At 39.8% G+C, this 12,872-nt stretch overlaps 1 long non-coding RNA gene across 1 annotated transcript in view; it reads right to left on the reverse strand.

The window, feature by feature from the left end:
• LOC148680292 (uncharacterized) overlaps positions 1 to 12,872 on the reverse strand; it is a 790,608-nt gene that overhangs the window by 329,822 nt on the left and 447,914 nt on the right. The window lies entirely within an intron of this gene.

The raw sequence follows: 12,872 nt of genomic DNA on the forward strand, positions 1-12,872 counted from the left end.
GCACCTCTGCTCTTGCAGAGACGCTTTGCCGAGCCTTATTCTCCCTCTGCACCACTGCTGCAACAGTTAAGCTTTGCCTGAGCTGCAACTGCAGAGACGGCTGTTTAGCCTTAATTCTCTGCACCACTGATTTTATTGCACTTCTGTAACTGCAGAGAAGCTCTGCTGAGATTATTTTTTCCCCTGCACCAATGCTGCAGCAGTGACGCCCTGCCTGAACAGTCTTCCAACAACAGATATAAACTCTGTCATTGGTCCTCTAACACCTCTAAATCCTCAATTTGCCCCAGCCAATATTTCCTCAGAGAAGCCCAGCTGATTCTCGGTTGCAGACTTCAACCTAGTTTCCAAGCAGCACGACTCTGTCTGTTCTTCCTACTTTCTGTCTTAGTTGCATAGGACTCATTTTTACTAAACTTTCCTTTTTATTTTATTAAACTTCCCTTCTCTTTCTCTTCATAATTTTTTAATTTCACTTGCACTCATTCTCCGCAGCTCGGACTCCCACAGGGGTAGCCCCAAGCTCCCACTGCCACAGCAGTGAAGCTCTTTAAAAGCTCACATGTACACTTTTCAAAAAATTTAACCATTATCACACTCCGCCGCAATAATACAGCCGTAAAGGCGTAGCGGGAACTCGTATTGCTTCCATACTGACTACAATTACACCTCTACAGCAGCTCCACTTAATTACATTGCATTGTAGCATCAATTTATTCTCCATCACCACACTCCCCGCAACAATACAGCCATAAAGGCTTAGCGGGAACTCGTATTGCTTACATACTGACCACCATCACACCTTTACAGCAGCTCCACTTAATTACATTGCATTGTAGTATCAATTTATTTTCCATCACCACACTCCCCGCTATAATACAGCTGTAAAGGCTTAGCGGGAACATGTATTGCTTTCACACATATAATGCACCAGACTCTGAATACCTATGCACCCCTGCAGCCACAGAGTTAGTCTACTGTGCCTGATTCCTATCTGCTACACAGCTGTTAATCAGCTCTCCAAAGCGCACTTCCCTTTAGAAACTGACTTTCACCGCACCTCTGCAGCCGCAGAGACGCTCAGCCGAGCATCACTCCCCTCTACATCACTGCCGCAGCAGTGACGCTTAGCGAGCGCATATACACTTCCACTTAGCAATCCACTACTGATACACTCTCCAGCACTGCCAAAGCAGTTAAACGTCTCTGCGGAGGCGTATTTACCTTCCAGATACTGACTTCCATTGCACCTCTGCAGCAGCAGAGACGCTCAGCCGAGCATCATTTACATCCCCTGCACCACTGCTGCAGCAGTGACGCTCTGCTGGAGCTCATGCACACTTCCATTACACTTATACCACTTCTGTCACTCCCAGCACTGCTAAAGCAGTTAAAACGCTGCTGCAGAAGCGTATTCTTCCCCTTAGGACTGACTACCACCGCACCTCTGCAGTCGCAGAGACGCTCAGCCGAGCATCACTCCCCTCCACATCACTGCCGCAGCAGTGACGCTCAGCGAGCGCATATACACTTTCATTTAGCAACCCAATACTGATACACTCTCCAGCACTGCTAAAGCAGTTAAACGTCCCTGCGGAGGCGTATTTCCCTTACAAATACTGACTTCCATTGCACCTCTGCAGCAGCAGAGACGCTCAGCCGAGCATCATTTACATCCCCTGCACCACTGCTGCAGCAGTGACGCTCTGCTGGAGCTCATGCACACTTCCATTACACTTTTACCACTTCTGTCACTCCCAGCACTGCTAAAGCAGTTAAAACGCTGCTGCAGAAGCGTATTCTTCCCCTTAGTACTGACTACCATCGCACCTCTGCAGTCGCAGAGACGCTCAGCCGAGCTTCATCCCCCCTGCACCACTGTTGCAGCAGTGTCGCTCCACCGGAGCTCACGCACACTACCATTTATCCATACCACTACTGACACACTCCCCATTGGACTGCCAAAGCGGTTAATCAGTTAACCGCTTCTCATCTGCAGCTACAGCTCCGCAGAACCTTACAGCTTTATTTTCCATCACTACTATACTAAACCTTTACGAAACTCACCACATATGTTTTAAACCTTTACACTTACCCCACTCACTCTCCCGCTGGTCCTTACAATTAACAGAACCCGGGAGCACACATAGTCATACATAAGCACTTTCAGTTAATTTTTACACCCACACCAGTCTCTGTTGCTCCTCCAAGCTATTTCTGTATCACTTTTCAGCAGCCGGATATGGCATTAATCTCCTGTGCCTTTTGGGGGGTTCTTCAAATACGCGGCTGCTGTCCCGAGCGGAGCATTTTGGGGAGTTGTCGAGATCTACCTGAGCTCGAGGCTCCCCTCTCTTCCTCCAAACGGGAGGGAGCCCAGGGCTCAAGAACCTTCGAGCTCATGGCTCTCTCCCGGGACAGCATGCCAAACTTGCTTATAATCAATCATCAGCTAAGTGTGAACTCTTGAAGTGAAGTTTATTCATAAACTAATTTCGAGAGGAGCACGTGATTATGATTGAACACGGCTGGTCCTGCATTAGCATGCTTGATCCACCAATCAGGCCATTCCTAACCACTATAAAGAGCCAGGGTTTTCTCACTACAGTCATCTTCGATTTGAAGAATCCCCCCTTCCACCCCTACCTTTTCACCTTTCCCTCCATAGGGCAGCACGGTGGCTCAGTGACTAGCACTGTCGCCTCACAGCAAGAACGTCACCGGTTCTAGTTCCTTAACAGGCCGGTGGTCGTTTCTGTGTGTAGTTTGCATGTTCTTCCCGTGCTTGCGTGGGTTTTCCCCGGGTTCTCCGGTTTCCTCCCACATTCCAAAAACATGTACAACAAGTTAATCGTTAAATCTAAATTTCAATACAGGTAATCTAATAATGCAGCATATCTTTTAATAGCCTTCAATCTTAATCTTTAGCTATTATAAAAAGGGGAGTTGTCGAGATCTACCTGAGCTCGAGGCTCCCCTCTCTTCCTCCAAACGGGAGGGAGCCCAGGGCTCAAGAACCTTCGAGCTCATGGCTCTCTCCCGGGACAGCATGCCAAACTTGCTTATAATCAATCATCAGCTAAGTGTGAACTCTTGAAATGAGTGTTATATTATTACAGATTGTATAAGCGAAATGCCAGACATTGCAGAAGTCTATAATGCTGAGTTAATCTGAGGAAAAGATGATGCAGACCATGACATGAGCTTTAAATGGATTGGTTATCCTGCTTTGTTTGCAATGGTTAATAATTACCTCTTTTCCTGGTTCAGATTACTCTCTGGAATAATAATAATTTTATTAGCTTATAGCTGTGAAATTAAAGACTGCCATGCATATTAGGTTACAAACACATGTCTAAATTTACTGAGAATGCAAAGGTTAATTACAGTTAACTCTTTTCTATCTGAATGTTTTAGGTAAATATTTTAGACTTGATGGCATTTAAACAGTGACATTGGCTAAGACACTAACCACAATAGTCCAGAAAGCATCCTCACTCTAGCATAGGAAAAATACACAGATAATTGAGTTGAAGTCATTTGTGTTAAAGGCAAATGCTGCAGTAAATCACTCTCTGTCTATGTGTGTGTGTCCTCAATGGTAGAGGAACATAATTGTTTGGATGTTGTGTAGAACAGAGAGATAAAGTTGAATGAAAGTTTTTGAATCTGATGGTTAAATAGCTGATGTAAGAATTCAGAAAGAAGTATTTATACTGCTGCAGCGAAAATGAACATTTTATTAAACAGAAATGCAGCGTCAACTTTAACAGCATTTTTAAGCAGTCAAGTCAACTCAAGTTAATATTATTATTGTGAATACTGACAAGTTGTACAGAAACTTAGACTGCCTTTGAATGAAAATTTAGTAGTCCATATCCAAGCAAGAGTCTTGATTATATGTGGGAATAGAATTGTTAAATCAGTCTGTTCTTGTTCAATTGGTAATGCTTTCAAACAGGTTTCACTGTCAAATGACAGGTATGAAAGATTTTCAAATAATCAAAAGTTTGAGCGAATAGCTAACCTGTGAGCATTTCTAATTGACCAGACAGTAAGAATCGAATGAATTTTATACAAGGTGTCTGCTTCTGATTATGTTGAATGGTTTAGTCAGAGTAAAGTAATATGGTACAAATGACAAGTTGAGAAGATAATTAAAAGGTTTAGTCTTATTTCTGTTAAAAGATGCTTGAGTTTGACAGACTTATGTTTAATCTTTGTTGAATTAGACTAAAATTGTGTTAAACCCCTAAAATTTGGGAACAAAAGAAATGGATTCATAATCCCTCTTATTGCATGTTAATGAATTGGATTAATAGTTTGTGAAAACCATTACATCTTTCTTGGTCTCTAGGTAACAGGTTATATCTATATCTAGTCTCTTTGAGGTGACTGAGGGTCTGGCTCAATGTCAGGAGTGCAATAACAGTGTTTATTCATTTAGCCCGGCTTCCAGAGAGTGGATTTGATATTAGTTTGTTAACTGTGATAAAGGTTAAAGGTGATTTTGGCTCATTTATGGCCAGGACAAGGGTGCTTGTACACTTCCTATCAATAATACAGAGGAATGTGTTGCATCACTACAATCACATCATTATTTGAATGAAAAGATATTTTAAGTGGACTTGACTGACATGGAGTTCAGCGAGGTGATAATTAAACATGGTAATGGTGCTGAATTGGACTATTGTGCTGTTGGCATGTTTAATGCGTGTTAATGTAAAAATGTTTCATTATTCTAATTTGAAGTTACAGAACACGCTGATGAATGTTTTAAAACTGGTAAAGGTAAAAATGTTTTTTGCAGGTCATGAATTTGAATCCTGTGTGGCTTAGGTCGAGTGGATGACCTTTTGTGTCTGATCAGAGAATCTCTGAGCCTTAGAATTGGCCTGTATGTTTGGATTTAGAGTTGGAGCAAGTTGTAGATGCATCAGAGGAAGTATCGATGGAAATTACGAGTTGTTTACTTCTGGAGGACTTTTAGGGCTTGCGCATTTGTGTTCACATTCTGGACTTTGGTCTGCTGTTGTTTTTTGTATGTTTTCACTTCAGCTTGCAGGACCCTTAATCCCACAGATGATGAGAAACGTGAACTCCTTTTGTGGGTGAAGAGTGGAAGAGCCCTTAGCTTGGGGACTGGAATTTTTAGGTTCCAGCTTGTCCAAGAAGGGGCGAAGAAACTCTGTGTTCTTATTAAGGGAGCATGAGTCATCATTTTCACTCTCCTTAATGACCTCACTGGTTGACCGGAAGCGGAGTTTGAACTCCATTCTGGTCAAAAGAGGCGACTGAAGGATTCGGATTTCTGCTTTCCAATCCGTCTTATCATGGACCACCGTTTATCCTTTTCATCATCCTGTTTCTCAGTATTTAACTGTGAATCGATTTTAATTAATAAGTTAACACATTGCTTAATATAAGAATGTTCAGTGCATTTGCCTGTCTCTTTATAACTATTTTCAGAAACCACCAATCTAGGTCAGAGGTCATGGAGACCTTGAGAGGAACTGAGGGCTGAGGACTGGAAGCAGCTGTTTCTATTGTTATTTCTACTAGTTAATATTGTCTAAAGTGATTTTGCTATTTTTACGGTTAATTCTTTTAAAGTGATTCTACTTTTTATTCAAGATAGACTTTGTGTGGTAAGGAATTATAACCGTCTGAATGTAGATTATACCGTTTTTTAAACAGTTTTGATAAAGACGGCTAAAATACACTCAGCCTTGGATAAGAAACAGATTATACTTTGTGTGTGTGTGTTCTATTTGATTGTTGATCCATTTCACAGGTCTGGAGTCAGCTCTAATCAGTCTAAAGGATGTCTGACGTTTATGTTTAGATATTGTTCAGAATTGTACGCACGAACCTCACGTGGAAATGTTCCTAGTCTAGCTGTGTTTTAACCAAATTATGTTAGAACACCTATATGTATGACGCAGTAAATGACGTTATGTGAGAGTATAATTGTTATTGATTGGTGATTGTAAGCAGAGCGGCAAAGCTGGCTTCTGCGGATGAAACTGCAAACTATCTTCAGTAAACTTGATTTATTTATTTAAATCTGACTCCGGCTCTTCTTCATCTACCAGACTGGTTATTCTTTAGGTTAAACTGTAAACTATCCCTACAGTTTGAATCCCACTTCTGACAAACCGAGCCTGCGGCAGTGCGCTCAGGCTGAAGTCTTTAACTCTCTGCCCCCATGTCCGAATGATACAGTAACACTGACAAAGTGCCGCATCACGCGGGCTTTAATGCAAGTGCACTGAAAGGGGATCAAAAGAATTGTCCTGGGATGGCATTGCTTTTTAAGGTTTGCAGGGCATTTTTTCGTCAAATCCTCGTACAACGTCAAGTCATGACATTTGACAGATCCATGCCCTTGTATCGTGGATCATCCAGTGAGCAGAGAGCCAATTGAGAATGTGGGTAAAAGCAAATCTGAATGTTTCCGCCCAGTTGCTAACAGGAGACCCTCCGCTTGTAAAGCCATCGTGATAACCACAGGAGCCTCCGGTTAGGGTGAGAGCACTGTCTTGTGGTGCCAGCGCAGAGTGACGGAAAGTCACTTTCCACAATGTTTTCATTCAATGTTCTACGCTGGTGGAATCACCTTCCCATTCCCACTCGGATTACGGATACACTGGTGTCCTTTAAACAAACGACAGCTAACACCCATCTCTTCAGAGTACACCCGAACCCCGGTGAATATCCCTCTCTCTAAAGAAAACGAAACTCCTACTCCAGCACTAAATTCCCTGAGCACAAACAAATTACTTGGAATAAATAGCCCTTTTTCGTATGCATTGCCTCGTATTGTTGAATACCTCCACTATTGTATGTCGCTTTGGACAAAGGGGTCCGCTAATTGTATGCTTCCGACCAGTTTCGAACAGGAGACCTTTAGTGTGTAATGCAAACATGATAAACATTACACTACGGAAACCAATAGGCCAGTGCTGCTTCAAGTAGTTAATAGTCTTTTTTTTATAGAGCTGTCTTGTACGGTCTGCACCGTGAAGGGCCCGCAAACGCACTGGCCACCTGCTCATGCACAACACAAAGCTAAAAGAAATCAGATTCTACGCAAGTTTGCGACACCGCGAGGGGAGGTAAACACTGAGTTGAATTCAAACTTCTAGCCTCACACCGCTCTGCAGAAAGAATGTTTTCAGTGAACGTCAATACTCAACAGAAGCCTGATTTGACAATTGTCATAAAAGCCAGAGGTTGTTTCCGCCCAGTTTCGAACTGGAGACCTTTCGCGTGTGAGGCGAACGTGATAACCACTACACTACGGAAACCTTCACACAAATTAGGCAGATAACCTTTTTTGATTGGGTGCCTGTCGACGATCATTGCTGTTGCGGCAGTGGATGCTATTATTTTCTCGCCAAAAGAAGAGCACTGTTTCTGCTCGGTTTCGAACCGAGGACCTTTCGCGTGTTAGGCGAACGTGATGACCACTACACTATAGAAACCCCACAAGTGCTTTCCCCAGCGAAGTTAGGCCTGCAACGATAAAACAAGGCGTACGCGTTGGTCAATCGAGCGGACAAAGTCAACTCAGCGTGACAAGCTCCCTGCAGGTATTAGGGCCAATTTACAATCCGGGCCCCACACCGCTGTACAGGTCCTTGCGAAATGTCCCCTTTCGTCACATTTGAAGCACCTGAATTCTGGGCGTTCCTTCATCACATTTTCTGAGCTCATGCATAGTCGACAGGTTTTTACCTGATTGGTGTGCATGACTCTAAAGTGCTGTGGCCCTTCCGCCATCTCGATTTTGGTACTGTATGGTAAGGAGACCGTCTCTTCCGGAAATCTGTTTTTTACAAACCTTGTTCCATCTTATATGTTTGTGCCAGGATACAATCTTCTTTTAATTTTAGATATGGGGAAAACTCCCCATCTCTCTAGCTTGCTTAAAATTTCTTCATCTGCTAGGTAAATAGGCAGATGCTTGAACGAAACAACATAGTCTCTGTTTTGTAACCTCCGTACTTCAGATTTCACTCCTTTAATTGTCAATCCATTGTCTATTAAAATTTCAGTGTCATCTTCAGTCTCCATTGTTACTTCATACTCCCTTTGTTTGTTTGGGTCTCACCGCCAGAATTCTTCCTGCTCCAATCAGCTCCGTGACTGCTTTGGTTATATCAAATCTTCTTGCATCTTTTACATTTTCTACTTCTACAGTTACTGTTGCTTCCTTTGTGCATACTCTTCTTTGTACCTCTTGCTTATCCTTACCTTTCTCACCTCTTCGTTGGCCAGGCTCTTCATTTTATTTATCTCTTTGTCTGTTGTCAAGTCCGTTTTCTTTATCTCTTCGTCTGTTATCCAGCCCATTTTCTTTATCCTTTCGTGCAAGTCCCTCCATTTCCATGTCGTTGCCGGGGAATCTGTCCATGATTAAAAATAAAACACACTACATAACCACCCTTCAGTCAGCAAAATGCTGCTGTTAGGTGGTTTTTAAAGACAAAAAAGAAAACAAACAAACAAAAACACTCAAGGTCAATAAACAAAAAGGTAGACAAACAAAATGGGGAGAGCCTTTCTTTCTTTCTTTCTTGTTTACCAGATAAAGTCAATCTAATTGGATTTGCATTTTAAACATTAAATAAAAGTTTAAAAGATATTATTCTTTGTTTCACATATTTAGGTTTTAGTTATGATACTCCCAAAATATTTTGGCAGAAATTAACAGATTTTTATCAAAATTTTTTGCAGAAATAGCAAAAAACGTCGACAGATTCTGTCTGGCCCTACTCATGACTCATAATACATAGTGCATAATACAGAATGTCTCATGTCAATATCCATGTAAACCCTTTTTAAAATAAACAAGTTAAATTTGGTGTAACTAAAAAAATTGTACAGGTTAACAACCTTTTATGCTTTGCAAAACATTCTTCATTTGTAAATGCAGGTTTTTGGACCTTCTTTTAAAGTGTGACTTTGAGATTATTAGACTTATGAAAGGCCTAATAAAAGTATCCTCTTTTAATTTATATATATATATATATATATATATATATATATATATATATATATATATATATATATATATATATATATATATATATATAGGAACAATCAGAATGTTAATAATTAAATAACTTGATACTCTTAAAATAATTTACTTTTAACACAATAAACCTGAAACTATAACCTACACACACACACCACTTGCAGACAGCACACAATATAATCTGTCAGTGCACATGAGTAGTACAATATGTATTAAATATTAATAGTAATTGGAATTTACAGATAGCTGATGTCCTTCAGTAGTCTGCTGAGTCCTGGAATTAGCATGTAAGCTAACAAATCTCTCATGTTCTCATTCACAATAGAGATACTGGGTTTCCCATACACTGATTTTTTTGTAGTAATGTGGGAGTTTTCACATGAACATTTCTTTAAAGGAAACCAGTTGTCTACAGAAAGTTTAATTGTCTTCATGAAGAAAACTTGTTTCTTTTCTCAGATCATTCAATCAAAATAAATGTGTAGTGTTTTGAAACCAAAGTCTCCATTTGTTACCTACAACACATTAAGATTTGATCAAGTCAAAATCTCATAATCTGACACAAATCTGATCCGTGGCAACTGGCAAATGGCATTGTATAGTCTGATCAGGGCTTTATGGAGTCTGCATCAGTCGCTCACTCATTCATTGCAAGTTCACACCGGCCGAGTTTAGGTGGACTTTCATTCACCAGCAAGTTTTGTAAAATTGGGAGTGACAATCAAACAATGTAAATGATCAAAAACACAATCTAAGGGTGTAGGACAGTTTCCCTGCATCTCCCCAAACATTTTCTCCTCCCTAATCCTTCTAATTCTCCTTTCAGAGCCGACCATTTGATTGCAGTATGCAGAAATTTGGTTTTCAGTTCATAATACCTTGAAACACATATAAAGGGTTTTTGCTTTCTTGCAGCCCTGTAGAAACTCTCACAACCTGATACATCTTCACCCCTCTTCAGTTATTGAGTTTAAATCTTCAGGTTCAAAGGGTTTCATTCCAGTAACTTGATATGTATTCAAGAGTTTTACACTTGTTCCGAGATGCTATCCCATTCTATCCTTGGAGACAGCCTTACATTAATTAAAATGACTTTCATTTTAACATACGTTCCTGGTCCAAAATATGAGGAGCTGCAAGCAAAATAACAGACAGCTATAATGATGCCTTGGCTCGTTCATTGGATCAACCGATTTTAATTCTTGGGGATATGAACTTATGTGAGTTATCAAGCCATTTGCCTACTTTACATCAGTATGTGGACTATCCGACCCGATCAACACACATATTGGATAAATGTTTTGGCAATATAAAAGACGGATATAAAGCTGTGTGTCACCCTCCATTAGGGAGGTCGGACCACAACATCATACACCTGTTACCCAAATATCGAGCTAAGTTTAAACAAGAAAAACCAGTGACTAAAGAGATACAATTATGGACAGATCAGAGCAAAGAGGAACTAAGGGACTATTTTGAAAGTATTGAGTGGCAAGTGTTTTTGATGCATGTGAAAATGTACTGATACTATTACATCTTACATAAGTTTTTGTGAAAGTAATTGTGTTAAGACTAAAACAATTCAGATGTACCCAAATAATAGGTTATGATTTACAAATGATCTTAAAACATGTGTAAATAAGAAAAAAAATCAGCTTTTTTAAATGGGGATATTGAATTAGTTAGACAGAAAAGAAAGGAACTCAGGGGTGAAATTAAGAAAGCCAAATTAGCATACAAAGACAAGATTGAGAATAAATTATTTAAAGGTAGTGCTAAGAAGGCATGGGAAGGAATGAACAGTGTCATGGGAAGAAAGAAAAAGGCATGTTTATCACATGGTGCACCTATGGTAGAAGATTTAAATATTTTCTTTGCTAGGTTTGATAAAGAGGAATGTAAAATTGAATGTGATAAAATCTGTTCTAATATTCCTGCATACGAGCCCATTAAACTTAAAGAGTATGAAATAGCAGCTTGTCTTGCTAGTACAAAGCCAAATAAAGCACCTGGCCCAGATGGGCTTAAAGGTCGCGTGTTGAGAGATTGTGCTTTTCAGCTATCTAGTGTATTCACCCGTTTGTTTCAGCTTTCATTAGACTGTAAAGTGGTTCCAAATTTATGGAAAGAAACAAAAATTGTTCCAGTACCCAAAATATCCAATGCCAATCAGTTAAAAGATTTTAGACCAATAGCTCTTACATCTATTTTGGGTAAATGTATGGAAAGAGTATTATCAAGGGACATCTGGAACAAGGTGATCAACGATTTGGGCCCCTTCAGTTTGCATATAGGGGAAAGAGGGGCACCGACGATGCTGTAACAACTTTGTGTGATTTTGCTGCTGAACATATTCAACAGACCACAAATTATGTAAGGATTTTATTTATAGATTTTAGCTCAGCTTTTAATTCAATTCGGATAGATATTCTCCTGCAAAGACTACTTGATCTAGGAGTGAATGGTGATTTTATTTGGTGGATTAAAGATTTCCTTTTAAATCGTCCTCAAAACGTAGTCGTTAATGAAATGGTGTCTAAAACAATGATTGAAAATACAGGAGTTCCGCAAGGAAGCATTTTATCACCCTTACTATTTTCTCTTTACACGAATGAACTTAAGATCCAGGATTCAGGTTTTAAGTTATTTAAATATGCAGATGATATGGCACTTGTTGGACGGTTGACTAAAATAGGAACAGAAGGAGATACCTTATACTATAATTATATACATATGCTCCAAAACTGGTGTAAAAAGAGTTCACTGGAGATCAATTTTAATAAAACCAAGGGGATGATAATTAGCAGAAATAAAAAGTTCTTAGTCAAGGGTTGAAACCGCTGGTCCTTGAGGGACATGAAATAAAGACAGTTGACTGTTTTAAATATTTAGGAACACTTATTGATAGTGGACTAACATTTGCTGCAAATGCAGAGTGCATTTTTTAAAAAAGCAATGCAGAAATTATACCTCATTAGGAGGTTACAACAATTTGGTGTGAGTCAAGATGTCCTTGAGATGGTATACAAGAACTTGGTTGAAAGTGTTGTGAGTTTTAACATGATAGCATGGAATGGACTGTTGCCAATGAAGGAAAAGCAAAAACTGTGTCGAGTAGTAAAAATTGGCAGTACAATTGTAGGTAAAGCGCAAAAACAACCAAATGAAATTTATTCAATGAGAATTAGACAGAAAGCACACATCATTGTTGAAGATTGTTCGCATCCCTTAAATATCAAATTTCAGCTCTTGCCATCAAAAAGACGTTTTAGGCAACCTCAAGTAAAGAAAAATGTGTATCAAATGTCCTGTGTGCCAAGTGCCATTAGAATTTTAAATACTGGGTTTTAATTATGTGTAGGGTTTTAAATTGTGTTTTTTAATGTTATATATGTGACGACGTTGAATGTATTTGTGTTGAATGTTTTTTCTGTGATGTGTGTAATGTAAACGCTGATGTGGTTGTGTGGTGAAGCCAAAGATAAATTTCCACTTGTGGACAAAAAAAGAAAGTAAAGTAAAGTAAAGTAAGCTCTGCTGGACAAGGCCTCATTTTTGCTCTCCATTGTGGAGCTTCATGTGATTGCCGAGGCTTCTTTTATATTTAAAGCCCTTTCCACACTCACTGCATCGAAATCGCTCTCTTGAATGAATCTTCATGTGTTGCTTTATGGAGTCTTTGCATGTGAGACTCTTTCCACAATGATCACATGTGGTTCCAGTGTGACCATTCGTGTGATTCATGAGGCTAGCTTTGGTTGTGAAGCTCTTTCCACAATGAGCACATGCAAACAGCTTCTCTCCGGTGTGACTTATCATGTGGTGATCG

This window comes from Danio rerio, chromosome 4, assembly GCF_052040795.2.
Source record: "Danio rerio strain M-AB ecotype USA chromosome 4, GRCz13ab, whole genome shotgun sequence".
Taxonomy (NCBI): Eukaryota; Metazoa; Chordata; class Actinopteri; order Cypriniformes; family Danionidae; genus Danio; species Danio rerio.